Genomic DNA, 8,841 nt, shown 5'->3' on the forward strand with positions numbered 1-8,841 from the left:
TTAAAATATTGAAAGATGGCAAGGTCCTCATGCAAAACCAGCATGGCTTTGTCCCACGGCCTTCCCAGGTACAAACCATCAATCACAGCCTTTCAACCAGCTCTGGATGGAAAATTTTTAGCCCAGAAGGAGCGAATGTTCCAGAGGAGGGATGGGGAAGCTCTGCTGGGAGGAAGGGCTGGGAGAATTGGGATTGTTGAGAAGACAAGTGAAGCTCCAAGGTGACCTCAGCGTGGCCTTGCAGGGCCTGAAGGAGCTACAAGGAAGATGGAGGGAAATTTTAGAAGGGCTTGGAGAGCCAGGACAAGGGGGAATGGCTTCACACTGAAGGAAAACAGGGTTAGATGGGATATTGGGAAGGAATTCCTGGCTGTGAGGTTGGGCAGGCCCTGGCACAGGTTGCCCAGAGAAGCTGTGGCTGCCCCTGGATCCCTGGAAGTGTCCAAGGCCAGGTTGGAGCAGCCTGGGCCAGTGGAAGGTGTCCCTGCCCGTGGCAGAGGGGTTGGAATTACCTTTCAAAGTCCCTTCCAACCCCGACCAGTCTGTGATGAATGTGATTACACTGATGTGTTTATATTTTTATATATATGTATAAAAATAACGATGTATATTTACATGCAGGCACACATACAGGCACATGACTCCTCTATTCAAGCCTTTCATGGATGTGTTTATAAAACCATGGATTTTGATGAGTGCTAATATATATAAATCCATATAAATATATATATATATACACTTTACTCACTGCTGTCCCTGTGTGTTTTTCTTCACAGAGCTACGTTTTCTCCCCAGATATGCAGAACACCTACACCCCTACATTTACAGCTACCAGGGAACAAAGTGAAACAAGGGCCTAAAATTTGGGAAGATTTGCCCCAGAACTGTCCATGATGAGTTTGCTCTGTCACTCTGCCCTGCAGACAAGGATCTCTTGGTGCAGACAGTACTTCCTTGCCATGAATAGGGATCATTCAGAGCCCTCCATAAATGAAGCCTCTATGGCTGTTCTTGCTGAGGAAAATATAGAGTTCCTCTGTGTCATTTTGCTGTTAATTAGCAAAAGGAAGATAAATACATTTCAGGTGAATATTTTCACTAGCAGGGCTTGTGGCACACAAGCAACATTAAAGCTTTGAAAATACTGTGAGGGGCAAAGGTGTGCTGGGTGCTCAGGGTCTGCATTTCTGCCTCTGTAAAAGCACTGTTTATTTGGAAAATATGAAACATAAATTTTTTTTTTCCCCCCAGGCCCCCGAAAATGAAAACACTGGGTTTGATATTTTCAAGAGGAAAATATGCATTTAAAAGCTCTTCCCCCAGCCTGGCTGCAACATAAAACAGGCAAACCATTAATGGCCAGTGCTGGCCCCAGAGTGGCAGAGCTGCTCTTGGGGGGCACACCGAGGGTTTGCCTCTCCTCCAACACAGCCTTGTCTCCTGATTTAAAAACTACTGGTTTTAAACACCAAATCTTCTCTTTCTTCCCTTCTGCCAGAAGATCCTGGTCCCACCTTACTCCTGCTGAAGTCAAAGGTTTCAGACTGTCCTGGTGGGGCCACACCTCGAATCCTGGGGTCAGTTTTGGACCCCTCATGACAAGAAGGACGTGGAGGGGCTGGAGGTGTCCAGGGAAGGGGCTGGAGCAGCAGGAGCAGCTGAGGGAGCTGGGGGGGCTCAGCCTGGAGAAAAGGAGGCTCAGGGGGGACCTTCTGGCTCTGCAATCCCTGACAGGAGGGGGGAGCCGGGGGGGGTCAGGCTCTGCTCCCAGGGAACAGGGACAGGAGGAGAGGGAACGGCCTCCAGCTGTGCCAGGGGAGGGGCAGATTGGATATTGGGAACATTTCTTGAGGGAAGGGGCTGTAAAGCACCAGAACAGGCTGCTCAGGGAAGTGCTGGAGTCCCCATCCCTGCAGGTGTCCAAAAAGGTGTGGATGTGGCACTGGAGGACGTGGTTTAGTGGTGAACATGGTGGTGGTGCTGGCTTGACAGTTGGACTTGAGCTCGGAGGTCTTTCCCAACCTTAACAATTCCAAGGTGGGGTCAGGACATGCAGCTTGTCCTCCCCAGCAAGACCAACACCTTCCTCTGCACCCAGTCAAGACAGAGGGGTTTGGTTTTCCTTCCCTGGCTGGTCCTCAAAGCTCTGGCTGATGCCCCAAAGTAACTCACGGTTTGCTCACTGTGCTGCACCTTCCTTTGGATCCTTCATTTTACTGACAACCTTTGCCTGGTCTGGAAAACCCTGAGGACAAAATTCACTCTTTGAAGTGTGGAATCTGCCAGGAAAGAGCAAAGCCCAGTTTAAGTCCTGAAAGTACTAAAAAAACCCCAAGCACATCTTAACCCAGCCAATATTAGAGCTGGGGGAAGGTGGTAACTTCTCATTTGCCATCAGACAAGCAAGTCTGACGGCATAAAACTCTCTAAATGCAGATTCTTTATCACTGTATGCAAAACACTGCACAGGAATATTGATCAGATGGGCAAAGCCAAGAAAAACGACATTTTATTTTCATCTCCTTGGTTTGGGTTTGGCATTTTCCTCGTGGAGTTTGTTGGGCTCACGTTTTTATTTTAAACCTGTTTTATTTTAAACACTTCTGTATTTACATATTTCCAATAAACACCTCGGGATTACATTTAAAATCTCAGTGGAAATCTCACACTGCAACAAACCAACCAAAACCCTGAGGGGCTTCCATGGAAATGACCCAGAAGAATGGGAAGGTTTTTGAAGGGGGGGGCGGGGGGAATAAAAAAAAGAAAAATCAAAATTCAGGGAGCTCAAGATGTTTCCAGACTGCCAATAGAGCTCAAGCACGAGGCAGGATGAGAGGGAATCACCTCAAGTCGTGCCAGGGGGGGGTTTAGATTGGATATTAAGAAAAATGCCTTCTTGGAAAGGGTGGTCACACATTGGCACAGCTGCCCAGGGCAGTGGTGGAGTCTCCATCCCTGCAAGTGTTCCAAAACCACGGGGATGTGGCACTTCAGGACGTGCTTCAGTGATGAACGTGGTGATGGTGGATGGCTGGTTGGACTTGATGATCTTAGGGGTCTTTTCCAAGCTTTTTAAAATATTGTGTTTTCCTTTATCCCTTTTTAAAAAAAGCCCATAAACCCTTCCAGAAGGGCTCTGGAGGGTGGCTGAGCCCCTCTGCTTGAGGCAGCAGAGCAAGAGGAAGGTTGGGAAGGACAAGGAGTCAAATTCTGAGTAGTTGATTTTTTTATTTCCTTCCAAACAAAGCTGTTGGTTGTAGTAAACACAGCTCCCCTGCCCTCCAACCACCAGAAAACCCCAAGTCTTAGCAAAATTCTCCCTCATTTTTTGCCCGTTTCAGGCTCCCTTTGATGTTCCCAGGTGAGTGTTCCTGAGCTGCATTCCCAGCTCCATTTTCCACCATTCTCAGGGAAATGGGGACAAAAAGGTGCCTTTTAGTCCAAGCTCCAGTTGTTGTATTTTATCCCCAAGGTGTTTCTATTTTGGTTTGGCACGGGGTGGAGGGTCCATCCCAACCTGTTTCATTGCCACAAAGGGTATTTTCTGCACCCCTGGAACCTGGAATGTGGCATTTCCAGCCCTTCATAAAACAAATGATGTAAAGGGTGAAGGGCTGGGGAGACATGAATGGCTTTAAATATAACCCTTCCAACAGCCCAGGATCAAAGGAACTGCTGTTTATCCTTTAAGCTGCAAATAGCTGGCAAATATCCTCATGCTCTGATGCTGTAAATAGCAAATGCTGTTTATGGCTGGGGCATGTTTATGTATTTTATGGGTCATGCTTATTTCAGAGGGATCAGTTTTTATTTGCCATGTTAACCGTGCCCACATTTCTCCCCCTCCAGGGACTGAATTGCCTCCTGGGCACTATTCCTGGCTTTCCTGCTGAGCACCTGCAGCTCGAGCCCTCCCTTTGGGCCTGGAATTCTCCACCTGTGCAGTGACACAATCCCGGGCTGGCCCAGGAGCCTCTGAGGTTGTTTCTGTCCTACAAGTGGCTTGGAGGGCCAGTTTTGGGCACCACAGTGTAAGAAAGGTCTAAAGCTGTTAGAGAGCAACCAAAGGAGGGATGTGAGGATGGTGAAGGGGCTGGAGAGGCTGAACAAGGAGTGGTTGAGGGCACTTGGTGTGTTCAGCTGGAGCAGAGGAGACTGAGGGGAGAGCTCCCTGCAGTTCCAAGTGCCTGGGCAGGGGCAGAGGAGGGGCAGGACTGAGCTCTGCTCTGGGGGGAGCAGGGACAGCCCCCAGGGAATGGCTGGAGCTGTGTCAGGGCAGGCTCAGGGTGGATCTCAGGGCAAGGTTCTTCCCCCCCAGGCTGGTTGGGCACTGAACAGGCTCCCCAGGGCAGGGGGCACAGCCCCAAGGCTGCCAGAGCTGCAGGAGGCTTTGGCTGATCCTCTGGGGCACAGGGGGTGACTCCTGGGGCTGGGCCTGTGCAGGGCTGAGGGTTGGACTGGATGGTCCTTGGGGGTCCCTTCCAGCTCAGCACATTCTGGGGTTCTGTGAATGAAGCAGCTCTGTAACACTTGCCAGCTCTGAAGGTGGTCTCTGTGTGGGCAGCTCGTTTTCTCTGAGGGGAATGAGCCAAAATAGCTGCTGGATTAAAGCAAACCACACAAAAGGACCAGGGTAGGAATCATAAAATCATAAAATCCTGAAATGGTTTGGGTTGGAAGGGACCTTAAAGCTCATCCCATTCCACCCTGTGCCATGGGCAGGGTGGAACTTCCACTATCCAGGTTGCTCCAACCTGGCCTTGGACACTTCCAGTGGGATGGAGTAATAAAGGCTCTGGGATCACATAATAAGAGGAGTATCATTATACAGTAACTTCCACTGACAGAAATGTCCCCAAACCCCCTGTGAGCAGACACATGGATGAGAGAGTTCCTCAACTGGAGCCTGTGGGGGCTCCTGGGCTGATGGATGAGGGTGAAGATGGAAAGCAAACGGAAAGGCTTTGCTTGATGCATCACCACACTGACGGTTTGTGTCACCCTGGGCCCACCACTGGGGACAGCACTTGTAGTGACTCCATTTGACTGCCACAAGTGAGTAATTATCTTAATGAACTGTCTGCAACGAGCCCCAGTGAAGCCCATCCCTTTTATGCGCTTTGATTTAAACCATTTACATCAGTGCCTGTCCCAGCTCAGGGGGGTTGGATCCTGAGGGGTTTAAGAGGTGTCACTCAAACCATCAGGAACCAAGGCAGCCTGAAACCAAGACACACAGTCCCTGTGGTGCAGGACACTGTGCAGTGACAGCCTCCTGGAGACATTCCACACATCCATCGCCCGGGATTCCCCCTGCTCCCGGCCCGGGCAGCACACGGGCTACGTCAGCTCCAGGAGATGCCAGGGAATGCTGCCAAGCTGCTGTCTCTGCCCTCTTCAAGGTCTATTTACACCCACTCCTGGCCATCAGAACACCCTCAGGCTGGGGGAGACTTTTCCATCACGGTGGACACTCTGGTTCGACCTGCCTGGCTCTGAGCACGGATGTTCCCGGTGCATTACACATCATTTCCCCCAGGCTTCCAGCAGCTCCCTCGCATTCCCAGATGCCATTTCCGAGTCTGATAGAAGCCAGCACTAGAAAAACGCTTCCAATCCTCCTCCCCAGGCTTTCCTGACACTGGATTCTCTGCCAGCTTTGGCGCTGTTTAGCTTCCAGCAGGGTTTGTAGAATCAGCTTTCCTGTTTTCCAGTTTAGAAATGCAGGATCGGTTTTCCATGTCAAGGGGTCTCTTACGAAAAGGGGTGGCCTGGATTGCTGGAGCAACATGTGCTGCTTCCATCAGCAGGGAACACTTCCCAGCAGGGCACAGGCTTATCAAATGTTAGACCAAAGGGCTGGGGATGGGGCATGGGAGCACTTCCAGCAGGAGAGCTCAAGGCAACACACAAAGAATAGTGGTGGTGCCACGTTGATGGTTGGACTTGGTGATCTCAGAGGTCTTTTCCAACCTTAATGATTCTAGACTTGTAAAATGAAAAAGCCCCTTTTCCACCGGAGCTTTTGCTCTGGGTAAGATGGGTGGAAAGCCAAGGTCGGTCAGGTGATTTGATGGACATCTCTGGAGTCCTGGAGCATCTCCACCTCCATGAGATCCTGCTGGTTTGGTCAAGACCTTCTTATTTATGTGTCCTGTCATTGCTGAGATCATCAGCTCAATCTACTCCCTCCATCAGAGAAAGATCATCAGCTCAATCTCTTCTCTCCATCAAAGAAATATCATGAGCTCAATCTCCTCTCTCCATCAGAGAATTGCTGCTCGTTTCTCCTCTGCAGTGGAAAACTAAAAACAACACCTGGAGCAGCATTCAACATATTTGTGTGAGCTGGTTCTGGGCCTGTATTTGAGACTCACCTCAGTAAATCAGTTTAGAGAAGCAAAAACAGTGCAACAGTGGCATGTGAAAAAGAACCTTTTATCAAGCTCAAACCCAGCATTGATAGTGCCACGCTCTGACTTATTGAGAGGTTTGGGACAGCTTGTGTTCAGTTTGTGTTGGCCAAGTCCCCCAACATTGCAGAAAACCAAAACCACTTCCCGTCTCGAGCTCAGCCCCTGACCTGGCTGGAAGCTCACAATAAATCTATACATTTTCTCCCGTTTCAGGGGGGTTTGGAGCCAGGCTTTCTCGGGAAACTGCTCTGAGCCCTGGAGAGAAAACACTGCACAGCAGGAGGATGGGCTGGCTTGGTCAGGGAACATCAGGTTCAGTAAAGAGAGCTCCTGGTACACGTTTTTAACATGATTTGGTTGGATCACACTGAAGAACTCCCTTCTGGTTTAGAAACCAAGGGAATTGGACCCAACAATACCTTGGGCAGACCCAGCTAATGGGGTGGGTCCTGGGCAGTGGAAGGAGCCTGGTGACCATGTCCAAACACACCACCTCAGCACCCACAGGCTCTGATGAGGAACCTTTAGGGCAGGACTGGGCTTCCAAAAACTCCCTGAATGACCAAGAGAAGCTGCACCCAGGAATCCCATCCCATGGCCTCCTCCAGCCCTGCCTTTGGGCACAGGAACAAAGTTGGGCTGGTGACAAATCAGAAGCAGTTTCAGCCTGGTCTTCAGGACTAGAGACCAAGAGGGCTTGTCTGGAAGGTTCTGGAGCCTACAGATTATTCATAATTAAAGATAATGTTTTATCTCTCCACATAATAAAGCAAGAGCCTGGGCTGGACCTTGGTGCAAAAAGCTGGGCTCTTCACACTCCTCTACAAGGTTTCCTGGTTGGATTTTGGGTTGATCTCTCACTCTTTGGTCACAGTTGCCACATTTAGGATGAGAAGAATTATTTTCTGCCTTGAAGAATTTGAGTGGCTGGTTTTGTGGGTGATTTTGGTTCTCTTTGTGTGCTTTTGTGGGTGATTTTAAGCATATTTAAAAGCACTGGAGCCATTAAGGTGTCACTGTGGTGCAGCCTTCCAGACTTCAGGGCTGGTTTTGAGCATCCTGGTTGTCAGAACACAGGAGATGAAGCCCAGAGAATCATAATTTCTTCTCAGTGATGATCAAACCAGCTCAAAAGTGAATAACCAACATCATTATCTCCATCCCCACATGCATAAACAAACAGCCAGTGAAAAGACCACGGGGCAGCACCACGTTTACTTATTTATTCTCTGCAAATATTCCCTTGAATCTTGTTGTTTTGTTTTGTTCCAGAGCAGCACAAAGACCCCAGGCTGTGATCCAAGCTGTGGATGATGCTGGAGTAGTTATTACTGAGCAAACTGCACTTCCCTGCTGAGTTGTTTTAAAAAAAGCAGGTGACAACCCCAAGCAGATGAGAGGTACCTGCAATTTGGTCTCTGCTCATCTGTCAGCAGCACTGACATCTGCAGAGACTGCTCTGTGAACTGTCAGTTGTGAACACGCCACAGATCGTTACCACATGTAGAAGAGGAAGGATCAAGGAAGATTTTTAGATAAAATTGCCAGATTTGCTGTTAAAAATACCAGTTTTTCCTTTGCAAGCAGCACACACACATGTGTGATAACATCACACCAAGGTCAAAGCACCATTTTTGCCAATTATTTCTTTTGGAAAGAAATAATTCTTTCCAAATAAATAAACTATTGCTTCCTTGCAGGGAATGCCAGGACACCAGGATTCAGAGATCAGACCCCACCAGGCAGAAAATATACAGCAAAGTGGTGAAGCCAGTAACATTTTTTATTTTTAATTGAAACTCATCTTCCAAGTCACACTAAAAGCAAAAAAAAATAAAATGCAACCACTTGGGTATAAAATGGCAACACTGTGACAATCCCAGAGTGCTGGATCCTCATCAAGAGCAGGCAGGATGAGAGCTGGGTCATCATTCATGGGAGATCTTCCTTCTCCTGCTGCTCCCTCTGCCACAGGGTCTGGCTGGCAAAGCTTCGGGGCTGGGCTGTGGCACAGAAAAGCTTCTCATCCATTTCCCCCTCCCATCCCAACTCCCAAAACATCCCAGTTGAGTGTGAGACAGAGGAGAAACAGCATCTTGCCGGCAGAAGGCAGGGCTGGGAGGGGTTCAGGCCAGTGTGCCTGCGCGTCACATCAGCCACATGGCAGGGCCAGGCTCGGGAATCTCTGCGGGGTCTGGAGCCAAGGCTGCCAAAACGAGCAATAAATGGGAGCCCAAACCGCCAGGGTGGGACAAGGCACCAAATCCCAGCACTCTGCAGGAGCACACGGCGGGCTGGAATGGGATCCTGGAGCTGCTCCAGAGCAAGGATTTCTCAGTGGGACTGACTGACAGCAGGGGGAGGAGGCACCAGCAGCAGCACAGATGTTGTTTTCCCCCCAGAGCAGGGCTTAGATTGTCAC

The sequence above is a fragment of the Empidonax traillii genome, unplaced genomic scaffold (assembly GCF_003031625.1).
Source record: "Empidonax traillii isolate 1590-97213 ecotype Southwest subspecies unplaced genomic scaffold, ASM303162v1 scaffold2438:size46038, whole genome shotgun sequence".
Lineage (NCBI taxonomy): Eukaryota > Metazoa > Chordata > Aves > Passeriformes > Tyrannidae > Empidonax > Empidonax traillii.